At 36.1% G+C, this 16,217-nt stretch overlaps 1 protein-coding gene across 6 annotated transcripts in view; it reads left to right on the forward strand.

Annotated features, from left to right (window-relative positions):
- The first annotated feature begins 1,223 nt into the window (after nt 1-1,223).
- Nucleotides 1,224-16,217, forward strand: part of ppp1r16b (protein phosphatase 1, regulatory subunit 16B) — a 74,249-nt gene continuing 59,255 nt past the window's right edge. For 5 of the 6 annotated variants that reach the window (XR_003410684.2, XM_027010738.2, XM_027010739.2 and 2 more), the window contains exon 1: nt 1,225-1,389. The gene's annotated coding sequence lies outside the window, so the exon portion shown is untranslated. Of the gene's footprint in view, nt 1,390-16,217 lie in introns of all 6 variants that reach the window. The other variant, XM_027010740.2, reaches the window with a different exon arrangement.

Genomic DNA, 16,217 nt, shown 5'->3' on the forward strand with positions numbered 1-16,217 from the left:
TGTGTGGTGTATGAATATATATATGTGTGTGTGTGTTCACCGTTTAAATATACAAAATTTCACCTTGTCTGCCAGTTCAGTCCAGTGATTTAATCATTCCACATACCATCCTGCTACCAGTATTTTCACAGTGCTGTTGCGACCTCACCACCTAGACAGGGTTGTAACAATGTTACTAACATACAAAATAATAGGAGATAAAGTGGAAAAGATAAACTAAGGATATTTGAGTTATAGAGATTTTATGCCACATAATCATGCAGATTTGCATGATATTTGATTAACTGAAAGTGCATTCCAATTATTCCAATTGCCCTTATAGTTACCAGCAAACTTAAGGAATTCCTCCATTTTAAGGGGGATTTCAAAATATAGGGAATGGAAACATTCACTTTCAAGGAAACTTAAAATTACATAAGGAGTAGTAATTTGGATTTATTTATTTTTTTCCAGATTATCATTATGCAGGAAGTTAATATTAAAGTTTACTTATCATGTCTCATCAAGATCTTCTGGTGAGACTGTTGGTTCAATTGATAATGTTCCTTTATGTGTGTGAGTGCTATTAATATTGCAAATATTTTTGCTGTAAGATATCAATGATATGGAAGTAACCTGTTCAGAAAAGATGCCAAAACAGATGGGAAATTTATCAGATTTATCAGATTAGTTTTTACCTAATTAGCTAATGTTGGTTATCCTTAGATTTTGGCTATAGCAAGCTGTTTAGCTAATATCAGCCAATGATTTTTTTTTTTTTTAATGTGAACAATATAAGGTCTGTTTTTGTAAAAAAATAAATGTTGGCTACTTTGACAGACAGAAAACTGCGTTTTTATCACGAGGAATATGACATTAACAACAACAAAAACCCACAATGTAACACATTAGAAGTCCATAAAGTTACATTTATTCCCAAATTAAATACACTACAGGTTCAGTAGTTTGCTACCACATTAGATAATATTGGAACTGTCTAATTACCCTGGTGGCAAGAGAAAAAAATCAACGCGACCTGATGTCTTCTGACCTTCAGGGTATCCCAAATGAAGGGATTTAATCTGCAGTTCCCTTAATCCCCATCACGCGATTATCATACAGCGAATATTACAACACTTCTTAGAGACCTTCTGGAATGGAATTCAGATATAATCTTTTACAGTTGTGCTTGCATTTCCCCCGTCATTTCTTACGGCAAGTTAGTGGCCCCGCCCGTTCGTATTGACGTCGTACGTAGAGGCGTTCGGTTAGCAAAACCGCTAATGCCTTTTCCTTTCAAGCCACTTCTGTCGATTCATTTTTGCAGAGAAGGAAACCGTGCAAAGCCAACATGAGGTACATCACGTAATTTTTTGACGATTTACTTTGGAGCTACCTTAACAGTGCGGGGTAAGTATCCTGCCTCATAATTTTATATCGTTCCTGATATATTGCCATGACGAAAATGATGCAGAAACAGTGGGGTGAAGGAAATCTTAAAATGCGTTACAATAGTAGGCGTCTCTGTTGATCTGCAACTTTAGGCAATAAGCGTAAATGTACTCCCTCGCCGACGCAAGGACATGGCTCCCTACTTTGTGTATCAATCGTCAATATAGTTGATAGTGCTGTAGATGTTGCAACAGTGGCTCATGTTTTCTACGTTTCCTTCAGTTCTGCTTCAATTACACAACTACCACAGCGGTCCAGTAAAGTAGTAAAGTAACGGAGCATCACCGATTCCCTAATTGTGTTGGCATAAAGTATGTAAAGATCTTTTAGCCCGGCGTTTGAAACATAGCGGATGTGCCACACACTTCATCGTGCGGCTGTTGGCAGGCGCAGAGAATTTAATCGCGCCACATGTGCAAACATACACAGGACTCTGACTTGAGGATCTGTATATCTTCATTCGTTGTTGTAATTTGATTTATTTTGCTACTAACAACCCATGTATATTTGCATAGGCAATAAACAGCTCTTGGCAATTGGCCAATTCATTAGAAACAGTGTCGCACCAAGATTCATAGATTATTATTTTCGCCCTGTTACTCTTCGGAGAATTTTACTGTGCTTTGTGTACAAACCTTTTACTTATTTTTATTTTTTATTTTTGCCTTCACGAAAAACTCTCCTGAGCTAGCTATGGGTACAAAGGAACAAAATGCAACTCTTTATTGTACTTTTGCAAACCTTTCTGTATGCTAACCTAGTTGAAATGATGTTATGCAGGAAATGGGTGTGACATCACTAGGTCCGCCCTGGACCATTTTTATCTTGATTTTATTTTTTATTTTAGTCTCAAATCCGCATTCTTTGATAAGTGTTCATATATAAGAAAATTCCACAGAGTGACTGCAGTACATTGTGGTTAAAGATGTAGATGTATTAAAAAAGGTTTCTAGAGTAACAGGACATTTCTGAACTGGTTTCACCTCATAGAGCTTCAGAATCACGTTGCTTTCACGTATGATGAAGGCCCTTCATCAGAAACATCCTGTTTCACTGGAAACTTTGTCTAGTGCACTACATACATATATAGTACTGTAACTAAAACTTTTAAAGTCCACTTAACCTTAATGTGCTACCTTATCTGCTCTTAATGGTTGATAGACATGACATAGTTAGACTGCTACAATAGAACAAAGTTTTAAAATTGAAAAATACTTATACCAAATGTGCCAACTCATTGTAAATTTAGCTGTGACATTTCACTGAATGGACAGTACTGGTTAGATTTCCAAACATAAAATTACTTATGTTTAGATAAAGCAAATTGAGATCTTTGCTTGTGACAATGAGACAGAAATAGCAGAATTAATTGTAATTAATTTGTGATTTCAGTTATTACATTGTACTTTGTTCTGTGAGCTTTTCCTTTAAGTATGGTTATGACTCAGAATGATTTAAAGATCTTCCATGAAGGACATGGGACATGAATATGATTTATTGTGGCTGTTTTTTTTTTTCTTTTTTTTTTTTTTTTTTTTTTTTTTAATTTATAAAATGCCTAAGAAACTGCAGTTGTGTGCGGTTTGAATAGATGCTGCTCTTTAAAGGGGACATTGCACATACATTTGTGCATCTGGAATGCTTACCAACCCACAAAATGTGAAACAAGACAACTGAGTAAGTTTCTTGTGGGCTGCAGATGTCAGAAAACATTGGATAAAACAAGCCCTTCAGATTTGGCTCCCATATATTCATCACTAATGGAGTCATTAGAATTATACTGCCTCCCATCTGAATATCGTCTCCCAAGGCTTGAGAACTAGCTTTGCAAAGGTGTATCGATTCTATATTATAGTAATTCATCAGCACAGAAGTGTACAGAAGGACGAAATCTACTCTAATCTACTCTAGCTCAGTGCATAATAAAAGATCTTTATTTAAATGATATAATATATACAGAATTATATATTACTAAAAAGTGCCAAAACAGTATAGGTATAAAGTATACAACCATTTAAACGTAAATAAACAGAAGTAAACAGAGATTAAAATTAAAAAGTAATGAGACACTTAAAACAGTATGCTGATGAAAGTGATGCGCAAGATAGATAAACATTAACAGTTGCATATGGAAATATATTCTAATTAATGTGAAAAAGCCACAAAAAAGTACCTTTTTTACAACCTGGGTCAGGGTCAAAGTCAAATTAATTTAGTGCTCTTTACAACAGTTGTCACAAAGCAGATTTACAAATGTCTGAGTTCAAGTCCCCAGTGAGCAAGCCAAGGGCAACAGTGCCAAGGAAAAACTCCAAAGAGCATGAGGGAAGAAACCTTGAGAGGAACCAAGATTTCAAGGGGGGGGGGGCAGCGGCATTGTCCTCTTTCAGTGCTTTGTAGGTTATTAGAAGCATTTTATAATCAATACAGAATTTTACTGGGAGTCAATTAGCTCAGATAGGAGTAATGTGATCAGATCTTTTTGTTCTAGTAAGAACTCTGGCTGCTGCATTTTGATCTAGCTGGATCCTTGTTTAGGCACTTAGTGGTACAGCCAGATAGTAAGGCTTTACAGTAGTCCAATCTTGAAGTGATAAATGCATGGACTAGCGTTTCTGCATCATGTGAGGAGCATATTCCTGCAAAACATTGCAAAGGTTGGAGAAAAGTGGTCCTAGAAATATTATGCACATGTGCTTTGAATCCATAGTTACTCCAAGATTTTTAACTGTTAGAGAAGATGTGATTGGGAGACCATAGAAGTTCATTAATTAGTTAGTGAGCAAGGACCTGGCTGTCTATGGGCCTAATAGAACCATTTCTGTTTTGTCAGGATTAAGTGAGAGAAAGTTTATCAATATCTGGTATGTGACATCCTTTATGCATTCTTCAATCATACTAAGATGATGTATGTTCTCTGGTTTGGCATATAGCTGAGTATTATCAGTGTAGAAATGGAAACTAGCAGTGTTTACATATAATGTCACTTAGAGGTAGCATATATAAAGAAAAAAGCAGAGGCCCTAAAATAGATTGTGGGTCACCATAGCTAACCTTGTTGTATGCTGAAAAGTCTTCATTTTTGTTAACAAAATGTTAGTGACCGGCTAGATAAGATTTAAACCAGGAAAGAGCTATTCCCCTAATCCCAACAACATTTTTGAGTCTATCTAGTAGAATGTTGTGATGTTGTGATGCTGCACTCAGATCAAGCAAAGAGACATAACCCTGGTCAGAAGCCAGCAACAGGTCATTAACTGGTATAATTAGTGCTGTCTTCATAGTATGATAAGGCCTAAACCCTGGCTGAAAGACTTCATGTATCTTGTTCTGATTCAGGTATGAGCTTAGCTGCTGAGCTACAGCTTTTTCTAGGATTTTGGAAATAAATGGAAGATTGAAGATTGGCCTGTAGTTTAACAGCTGACATGGGTTGAGGTTAGACTTTTTTGATAAGTGCTCAAGTGATAATTACTGCTAATTTGAATAAGGTATGTAGCCGATGTTCAAAGAGGGGTTTATTTAGTTTAGTAAAGGTTCAATTACTTTATGTAGGATTTCCTTTAGAAAGTGTGTGGGCAGAAAATCTAGGAAGCAAGTGGAGGATTTTGAAGATGAGATGTAAGTTTAGGTACGTGGTTATATGTCAAGAATTCTAGAGTCTTTTTTTGGCTTGGCTTTTCTGATCTCTAAGTAGTTGCCCAATGTCACGTCAATACTCTGAATGTTATCTCTAATGTGCTTAAGAAGAAATTAATGAGCACATTACTACTGTGTGAAACTGTAATCTGAGAATTAGTGTCCATTTTATTTTTAGTTGGATGTGCAGTTGTACTAAATAACAAAAATAATCCTAGATTTCTATTTTCTATAATGGTTGAGAGATAAGATGTTCGAGTGGTAATAAGTGCCTTTCTATACTTGAGAAGGCTTTGCTTCCATGCGAGCTGTAAGACTACACATTTAATGTGGCACCATTTACCATTTATTTTTTGAGTGTACTAACATTTTGTCCCCAATTTTCTTATTTTTAAGTGGAGCAACATCCTTGAGTGTGCAGTGAAATATTGATTCTAAGTATTCAGTCACTTGATCAAGTTCCTTGGGGTTTGAGGGTATTCCAGTCACAAATGACAAGTCTGGGAGATTCGTAATAAATCTAGAATATATTGCCTGAGGTGATTGTGTGTCTAATGTGGGAGCGAGGCGAGGTTAGTATATTGTGGCTCATATGTAGTTCGAATGAAATGAGTCAATGGTCTGAGATGGCAACAGACTGGGGTAGTATGACTACATTCTCTATGTATACAAGCATATGTCTGCCAGAGTGTTCTCTTATACATTGGAAGAAACCAAATGATTCTTATATTGAACTAAAGGCCAATCTCAGAGGAACTAGTGCATTATCAAAATGAATATTGAAATCATCAACAATAATGGCTCTTTCTACTAAAATGAGTAGATTATAGAGGAAATCTGTAAACTCGTTAATACATTCTGATTAGGGTCCTGGTGGCCTGTGGATGCCAGTTAGTGGAAGAGGCTGGTGGGCTTATTATTGATGGCTACATTGTTTATGCTAGTAAAAATAATTTTAAAGAACTTGAATTCATAATTAGCTTTCTGGTTTATGCGTAATGTGTCAGTATAAATAAGTACAGTGCCGTCTCCACAGCCAGTTAGATGAGGGAGGTGTACATAGCTGTAGCCATAAGGACATGCTTCATTTAAAGCTATGTACTCATGTGGCTTGATCCAGGTTTCTGTTAGACAAAGTATATTATATTTGTGATCTATGAGGATTTCATTTATCATGAGGACTTTAAATGTTGGGGATCTAACATTTAGTAAACCTAGCTTTAGATGAAAGGTGCAGGCAGTGTTCTGAGTCACTTACTTTAATACTAATTAGGTTATTAAGACACGCTTTTCTTGTTTTTCTGTATTTCTGCTTAGCTCGGGAAACAGACACAGTGTCAATATAGTGAACCTTTGGTGACGTCTTGTAGCAATCAGCAGACGGTTGGTTTAGCATCTTTGTCTTCTGCTCTGAATTGTCAAAGATTAGCTAGGTCTGTCAATAAGACTGTGGCTTATGTTACAAGAAAAGAAAGCAGTGCCCTCCCTAGTAGGATGGATACCATACTCCCTTAAATGGCCGTGCCCTAACATGTGATCCAATTATTTATGAACCCCACATTGTTTTGTGAACACCACTTGTACATCCAACAGTTCAGCAAAGATAACTTGTACATTATATTGCCATGCTGCATTGGCATGGGACCAGACCATACTACAGCTTCGGACATTGCCTTCGCAAATTGACACACTTCTACAGTGTTATTCTTAGTCATTTCTGATTGGCGAAGGTGTATATCATTAGCTCCTAAGTGAATGACTATCTTAGAGAACCTACGCTCCAATTTGGCATAAAATTGGGCAATTTTATGGGGTCTGACTCTAGTTATAATATATATTGTTGCACCACAATGTTTTCTCTGGCAGCCAAGTCTCTGGGTTCATCCCAACAGTTGCAATAGTAGTGCAAAGCCAAACTCCCGCTAACACACCCTGTGGAAGAGGGGGTGGGGTGAACAGTTCATTACCGTTATCAGTGGCTCATTATCATTTAAAGGAACAAGCACTCAAACTGGGCATTCGGAGCAGGCCTGTTTTGACATGGTGAGAAGGGTGCTGTGGTGCTTGATATTTGTATCGACCAAAGCATGTTAGACATTTCATTAAGACCCAAGGGAACTGTCACCTTGTGTAACAGAGGTATAATGGGTTCCCTTTAAATGTTAGATGAAGTTTGTATGTAAGTGAGTGCCATGTTCTAGATGTCTTAGGGACATGCCATTATGGAGTGAAAATGGTTTGAAACCCTGCCACCCAGTTATATAGACACTCGCACACAACACAGTATGGCATAGTCTAGGTCCCTGATTAAGCTTTAAAACCTAGAGTAGGTAAGCATACTTGAGTATTGTATGTTCTTTTGAGTATTGTAAATCTAATGAAATTTGCAGGACATTTTAGGATGTTATTCATTTATACTGTTTGTTTGTGACAGTTTGAGGTTTGACAGTTTGAGGATCTGCTGTATCTTGTTTCTTTTTTTTTATTAGACATTATTGTCATTTGGTGAAATTATACTTATCAGTGGTTGTTTGTATGTTTCTTTGTATTTGCACTTTCATGCTATTGGAAGTTAGTAAAAAGCATTCTTCCCAAAATCAGTATGTGATCTTACAGGAAGCTGTAGGAAGGAAGTGATCTTATAAGACTTGTGTCAAATGTGGAACAAAAGGAAGCTCTGTGTTTGTGCATGTGCACATCTGTATGTGTATATGTGTAAATGTGCATAGGGCATGTGCTTGTGTGCACATAAAGCTGGTGAAGTCTGAATGTGGCACAGCATTTTCCTTGTATTGTTGTTGAGTGAGAAGGATAATAATTGCGGCATCTCACAGTCAACACTCGGAGGCTTTTATATAAGTCTGTGTAATTCTGTGAGAACTGGTGGCTGAATATAGTAGGTAAAGCAAAAATCTTTTTTTTTGTTGTCTGGCTGACCAGGAGCATCTGATCAGCTATGTTTTCTTTATTCAAGTCTTTATTTTATTTTATTAAACTTTTTTTTTTTTTTACAAAAATTTCTTAAGTGCTTTTTGTTGCTCTTGTTCCCGAGGCCTCAAACTGATTTCAGCGTAGATAAGAGCTGTGTATTGTGGTAGGTTAATGCAGGTATTGGCTAAACTTAAATCAACAAAGTGTTTCCTCTACAAGCTGTCTTTGCTTCATTTATTTAATTTATTCAAAAAATGCTTGTTTTAGTCAAAAGAAACTGTATTATGTATTATATTTTGTTATATGATGCCGAGATAAATGTGATTTATTTTCAGTGAACGTGTGTCTGAGTGGTTGATTCCTTAAAGGGAATGCAAATTTGAAAGACAGCTGAATTGATGCAACACCTGGTCTGCAGTTATGCCCGTGATAAGCAGATATGGCACCGATCCGATATGTATCGGAATTGGGCCAATATCAGCAAAAATGCTAGATAGGAAGGAATAACCATCTTGAAAACATTATCAGATTAGATTTATATTGGTTTAAGCAGAGCTTGAGTGAAGAGGAACTCGCAGTAATAGTAGTCTCTCTCTGTCAGCCATATTGAGCAGAGAGAGAGAGTGAGTGATGTGTGTGTTCACATGCGTGTAAAGGGTAAGTACAGTAAAGCTGACAACCAAACAGGTGATGACCAAGGCAGTATCTCAATAAGAGATGTAAATGTACTCTCAAGAGAGCAAATGTCATGTCAATAGTCTTGTAAACAAAGTTTTTTTGTTTTTTAGAATTTTATTTATTTTCATCTGTCATATCCAAACATGCCATCTGTAAAATAGTCTATAATACATCTCACACAAAACAGTTAAACGACAGCTCCGCAGTGGCTTTTAATGAAAAATATTGAATCTGTATTAATATAGGGTAACATTAAAATGCATCATATCGGGGTCAGACCTGTACCAGAAAAATTGGTAGGGTGCCATCTCTAATGAAAAGTAATAATTCATGTTACTGATGGGATGCTGTACATTTCTTAGGTTATATATGTTCAGATACACTGCAAGACGGCCTCATGAACTGTAAATGAAAACAATAGCTTTTATTTTATTGTCTTGGCTCCTCTCAAGGTTTCTTCTTCATGCTCTAGGGAGATTTTCCTTGCCAATGTTGCCCTTGACTTGCTCACTGGGGGGCTTGGACTGGAAGATTTGTAAAACTGCTTTGTGACATCTGTTGTAAAAAGCACTAAATTAATTTGACTTTGACCCTGATCCAGGTTGTAAAAAAAAAAAAAATTTCAGTGTCTTTTGCACATGAATTCGAATATATTTCTATATGCAACTGCTAATATATATATGTATGTATATATATATATATATATGTATATATATATATATATATATATATATATATAAATAAAGAAATTTGACTTTGACATTTTAAACACCGTTGCTGTTTGTTAACTTTGGAAATTAACACATTGCCTTTATATTGTATTTAATGTTGAATAGGGTTCTTAAAGTTTTTAATTAAATATGCTTTAATGTGATAATTTTAATTATATACTTTTATGTGCTTCTAAAATTGTAAGTATATATAATTATATACTTATATAAAATTATTAGAAGTCATAAAATAGGCTTACGTTGCATTTAAAAAGTGAGCCAGTTGAATATGCGTGCACGTGATCGGGATGGCCTCATTTTAAGCCAGGAAGAACCCATGATTGGTCTCATCATGTTGACACACATGAGTTCAGTCAGTCCTTTCTTTTTCTAACATTTCACTGAGGAATTTAAAATTGACAGCAGTAATGTGAACTTCTCACCAAAACCAATATGGTGCAAGGGGACCATAATTTAAAGCATTATGGCTATCTACTACTCAAAATGTTCTAAACAGTCAAGCTATTAAAAACCTCTGTTTACAGTGAACATATATATGATGTCTTTTGTTTAAACACTGCCACCATTGTTGATCCTTGTTTCTCAATTATATCAGTTACCAGCGTTAGGAAACAGATTGGATGACAATCTTGGTTATAGCATCTATTATATTAGTATTATTAGCAGTATGACAATCTAGGTAGTTTAGGCCTAAACCTTGAAGAAACAACGACCTCAATTTTTTAATTAAAATACATGTGTAGGTCATCTGCCACTTATGCCAGGTTCAAACTATGATTTTTATACAAATCATGTCAAAATCTGAGTTACAGCCAAAACATTTCCTGTGTCAGGGATGAGTAATGGGCCTTGTAGTGTGACAATCGAGCACAGCAATGAGGCATCTGGGAGACCCCAATGAAAAATATAGCATGTCAGAATTTTTTGTATTTTCCTGCCTAGTTTGACAACTCATATGATGTGTTCCTTGAAGTTAACAAATGGTAAGACATGGTGCTCTCTGGTGCACATATGCAAACACTGAGTTATGCTATGCTCTTGACATCTTCACACATTTGTTATCTTATGTTCTGGCCTGTAGGCTCATGCCAGTGGCTGAATCAGAGCTGTGCTGATATTCAGTATAACAGCATGACCTCAAGTGTGTGATTGCTTTTATTCAACAGTTCTACAAGCACCAGGTATTAGTAAACAGTAATAAGCTACAAGGAGGTTCCCAATTTTTATGTTTTGGGGTAATGGTGGTATCCACCTGTATATAAATATATAAAATACAAAATATGTAAATATGTTTGTATTTTCAAAGAAAATATTTAAAATTCATAAATTATATAGGTAGTATTTTCAAAGCAAGTATGTGTGTATATGTATGTATATGTATGTATGTGTGTGTGTGTATATATATATATATATATATATATATATATATATATATATATATATATATATATATAAAATGTGTGTGTGTGTGTAAGCAACGAGCATATATATATGTGCTTTGAAACTATTACCTATATAATTTGGCAAATATTACATGCATAATGTATACATTTGAAATGTTGTGGTAAATATTTATGAATGCATTATAAAGTATTGTATGTAAGATGCTCTAAATGTTTTATATGGATACCCATAAAGCATTAGCTTATCTTTTTAACCTTTTTATTAAACACTGTTAATACCCCTCACCCCCACTTTTTAGCCACCACTACCACCAGTGCCTCCTTTCCCTACAATGGTAGTGTGTACACAGTCATTCATTCATGTGTGGTTGTGAGGTGTAGGGCTCAAATGATGGCATAGATGTCAGATCATTCATTTAATTTACTTTGTTAATGTGTCTTTCTATAGCTGGCCTAGTTTATGCTATCACCTGGGGAGACTCTGACCTAGAAAAAAAATAACTTGTCAAAAAACTTAAAATCTCCAACTCATTCATTCTCTCACTCTCTTTTTGATCCCCTCAGTACTCTACCACACCAAGTAGGACAACACATTCTGTTCTGTTCTAAGACTTTAAAGACAAAGAAAGCTTCCTAAGAACCATATAAAAATATTGTATGCAGATTACAGATTGCCATAAAGAAAGAAATGTCAAGATTTCAAGTTGAGGTTTTTTATTGTCATTTCAGCTATATAGAGGTGCACAGTGAAATGAAGTAATGCTCCTCTAGGACCATGGTGCACAAAAGAACATAAGTATGAACTGACCAGTGCACATCACTGAGTGGATGTGCAAAGGATATACCATACTGTCATATTTTAACAAGTATTCCTATTGCATAATTATGTCACCCCACAGTACCATAATTTAAGAAAACAACATTGTTAAATGGAATACAGTAATTTTGAACCCACTGAAGCCTCAGTGCATTTTGTCTGTTTTTGCATATTTTCTTAAATTCACTTTAAAGGTTCTTACTTATAGCATGATACCCATTTCAAAATCAAAATGTTCGGACCAATCTCAGCTCTCTTAATACGCGACCTAGAGCACTGCATAAATAAATATGGCCATGAAGCTGAAAATATGAGGTCCAATTATCATATTACAGGTGAAAACATATCTTTCCTAATGTTAACCAACTGTTTTGGTGTTTGAAGCTTACCAAATTGTTTGGTTCACAAAAACAATGAAGTATATGAATAAAATAGTATAGAAATGTGTATTAAATATCTAAAATGGCATTTTTTGTAAGCATTTACTGAGTAAAAGTGTGGTCTATCACATGACTTTCACCAAATCCTAGAAAGACTGAAATAAAAACGTGAACAATGACTATATCACATGTCAAGCTTCATGGAGTATCAATATAGCAAGCTTCATGTGTGCAAATGAAAAATGAGCATAACAACTAATTACCAAAAAATGGCAAAAAACACAAAAGTCTCAGCTGCACAGAACAGCACAGAACTTACCTTACACACACACACACACACACACACACACACACACACACACACACACACACACACACACAAAAACTTTAACAAAGTAAACTTTTACTAATGGACAATGAATTTTGTCAAACAAAAGTCAGGAGTATTGTATTCAAAATCAAATTTTGCACAGAAGCAGCATTTAGCTTGCTAGCTAGCTAGCTAGTAGTAGACATTGCTAAATATGACCACAGAATCTAAAGCCACTATTATAGCAATTTTGTAAAATAACATTCACTTAACCATCGACCTCTTTTATTTTCATATTCTTCATCAAAGAAATCAAGCCCCTCAGGCTCTAAAGCTCTGTTATCTTCATCACTACTTTCCAAAATCGCTGCAACTTCAGCAGCTGTAAACGTTTTGCAGATCATTTTTGCTAGCTAGCTATATGTCGATTGAACATGGAAGGAAATGTTTCTGATGTGAAGGGTAAATCCTACAGAAAGGGCATATTCTACAGTCTCAGGAAATGTTCAAGCCATATTTCTACGGTGTCTTACTGCAAATATATTAATAAAAACATCACAATACATCAAAGCTGACACGTCAGCACGTGTGTCGATGACCATGGGTTAAATATTTGTTGTCAGTCTCTGAGAGCTCAGGAGTCTGGTGGCATAGGGGAAGAAACTGTTCCACACTTTGGCTGTAAGGGCCCAAATGCTTTTGTACCTCCTCCCAGATGGTAGGAGAGAGAAGAGTTTGTGTGAGGGGTGTGTTGGCTCATCTGCAATGCTGGTAGTTTTTTGGAAACTGCAGGTATTGTAAACATCCATGATGATGGGGTCAGTTACTATTCTCTGCAAGGTCTTGCAGTCTAAGTTGGAGCAATTGGAAAATGAGGCAGTAATCCTCAAGGTGCTCTCTATTGTTCCTTCTGCAGAACATGTTGAGGATGGTGGTAGGTGGATGATCTTTTTTCAGCCTTCTCAGGAAGTAGAGTCACTGCTGGGCTTTCTTGGCTATTGGGCTGGTATTGAGGGTCCAGGTGAGGTTCTCTGCTTTATGGACACCAAGGAACTTGGTGCTTATAATGATTTCCACAGAGGAGTTGTTGATATTGATTGGGGAGTGATCACTGCATACTTTCCTGAAGTCATCCACCACCTCTTTTGTCTTTTTCCACATACAGAGACAGGTTGTTGACTTTGCACCAACCTGTTAGCTGCTGCACCTCCTCCCTCTAGGATGACTTATTGTGTGCTGCTGAGACCTACCACAGTTGTGTCATCAGCAAACTTGATGATGTGGTTTGAGGTTTGCATTACTGCACAGTCATAGGTGATCAGAATGAACAACAGTGGACTGAGCACACCAACAATGTGGTGATCCTGGAGATGCTGCTCCCGATCCAGACTGACTGGTGTCTCCCAGTCAAAAAGTCCTGGACCAGTTATAGAGGAAGGCGATCATGCTCAGTATTCTCAGTTTTTCAGTCAGATTCTGAGGAATAATGGTGTTGAATGATGAACTGAAGTCTATGAACAGCAATCTGATGGGTATACGTTTTGTCCATATGAGTAAGGGCCAGATGAAGAGTGGTGGCAATTGCATCATCTGTTGAATGGCTGGGATTTTCTGTGAACTGTAAGGGGTCCAGAGAGGAAGGCTTTTGTGTCTTGATGTGCCTCATGATGAGTCTGTGGATTCAGTTATTACCGAGCTTTTTGTGTTTCAAAGCGTGAAAGTGTTTTAATTTCAAGGTTTCGTTTATGTAGTTGGTAGCATCATTTAAATCATGAAATAAGCACATATATAATTTAAAAGTATATTATTAATTTATCTATACATTTGACACATTTAATTATTTACAATCTCAGGTATTTATTAATCTGGTATTTATTGCCAAATGATCCCAAAAACCCTCTGTAGTTAACTGCCATTTCTTATTTGAATTGCAAACTTCTTACATCACGCATATATGCTTATGTGAAGCATGTACTCCCTCCCTCCTTCTCACAACATACACACACATTTCATTACAGTGCAATTGTATTTCAATGAAAGAGCGGTATCGTGGATCTGGCACTTTTTGTTGGGGAAAAGTTTTTGTTTTTGTCTCCTCAGTTGAAGGATTGTCTAGTGTGTGACCATGTGTAATGTGCACATCTATTCTCAACCAAACCACAAGAGTAAAATGTTATGTAGTATGAGCTGTATAGCAATTCAGAGATTTTGAAAGTCATGGAGTGGACACTTGGCATAAGTCTTCTCCAAGCCCATTTGCTCCATGTGAGACAACAGAGTAAATTTGTACCCATGCAGTGCCCATGCACAAACACACTCATCCACAGTTTTTCAGCATCCTTCTCTCTGTTATTCTTTTCTTTGCATGCAGTGCACAAGAACACACACACACAAACTATTTATAGCCTCCTTCTGCCTAGGCTGTTTTTTCTTAAGTATGCTCAAAAAAAGGAAGTTCAGTGTATTCTGTATTTATGTATTGTATGTATTCTAAGCTTCTGTTGTTTTCTGGTGTTTTCATATACTTAGTAGTGCCCTGTTTCAAGGTATGCACACACCAAAGCTGCATCTATTAGTATTTAGATCTGCTCTGAATTATCTAGTAAACACTACCTGTATTGATTATCTAACTTAACTGATTTCTAAACCTTAGTCTACGTTCAGTACTTGATCTACTTTCAGTACTCTCCTAAGTTTCACATTTGCTTCTAAGATACTACATACTTGGACATGTTACACTAAATTAAAAATGAAAATTTCATTTTGAAAGGGAGATGACTCTGGTGCATCATTAATGGGATGTTCAAATATTCTGCCTGACCAGCTCACCTATCAGTTGTGGGTTTATTTTATGTTGGTGATGGGGTAGAGGATGGAAAAAACAAAACAGGGACAGTTACCATTAAGCATCTGGAAAAAAAAATGTGTGCATGCATATCTTATATACATAAGATATGCATGCACACATTTTTTTTATACATGTATATTGTTGTATGAAAGGTATACACCTTTCATACAACAATATACATGTATGTTTTTAAATGACAGTCACACCAACTGATTTTTTTTAAACAACTTCTCACAACAACTTATCAGTCCATCAGTTTTAATCAGCTCCATCATTATGCAACCCCAGTTGCCTAAGTGCAAGTTGCCTTTTTTCTGTAAGGAATTCACCATGAGCATATTAATGAATACACTATGTATAGACCATGACTGACCCAGAGGTGAACATTTATTATATTATTGTATTAATACATATTAATGATTAATAACAAGTACAGGATAAAGGTGAAGCATAGAAAAAAGTAGAAAACCTACAGTTGATGAATCTTCACTGTGTGTTTATGTGCATGGGTGTTCAGAATTTTTCCATTCTTTGACAGATGAAAGCTGTTCTATGTGAGTTTTTTTTTAGACTAACACAGGAAGTGGTGAGCCTTGCTAATGTCTGCTTATGTGTGTATATACATATATGTGCTGACAAATGCAGCATGCTGTGGTGACAGGATACAACCATTTTTGCTCTATTTGCAAACCCAAGCTTGTGAAGAGGAGATATGTTCTAGGATCACTCATCAAATTATGTAGTCAGTTTTAAACTATAAAAAACATGCTGCCTCACTATAATTCCAAAACAAATCAAGCCCCTAAATTTTATTTTATATGAACTTGTTGTTTGTGATTTTTTTTCAGAACACTCAACATTAAGAGGCTGCATTATCAGAAATCTGATGTAACATTCACTATTGTTGCTGATTTTTAGTACTATCACAGACAATGCTGCATTTTTAAGGAGTGCAAGTTGGCTTTTGCTGTAATGACATTGCATCATGGATGACAGCCCACCACTTGAAGCTCAACCCCAGTAAAACCAAGCTTCTATACATCCCAGGT

The sequence above is a fragment of the Electrophorus electricus genome, chromosome 3 (genome assembly GCF_013358815.1).
Source record: "Electrophorus electricus isolate fEleEle1 chromosome 3, fEleEle1.pri, whole genome shotgun sequence".
In the NCBI taxonomy this organism is placed as follows: domain Eukaryota; kingdom Metazoa; phylum Chordata; class Actinopteri; order Gymnotiformes; family Gymnotidae; genus Electrophorus; species Electrophorus electricus.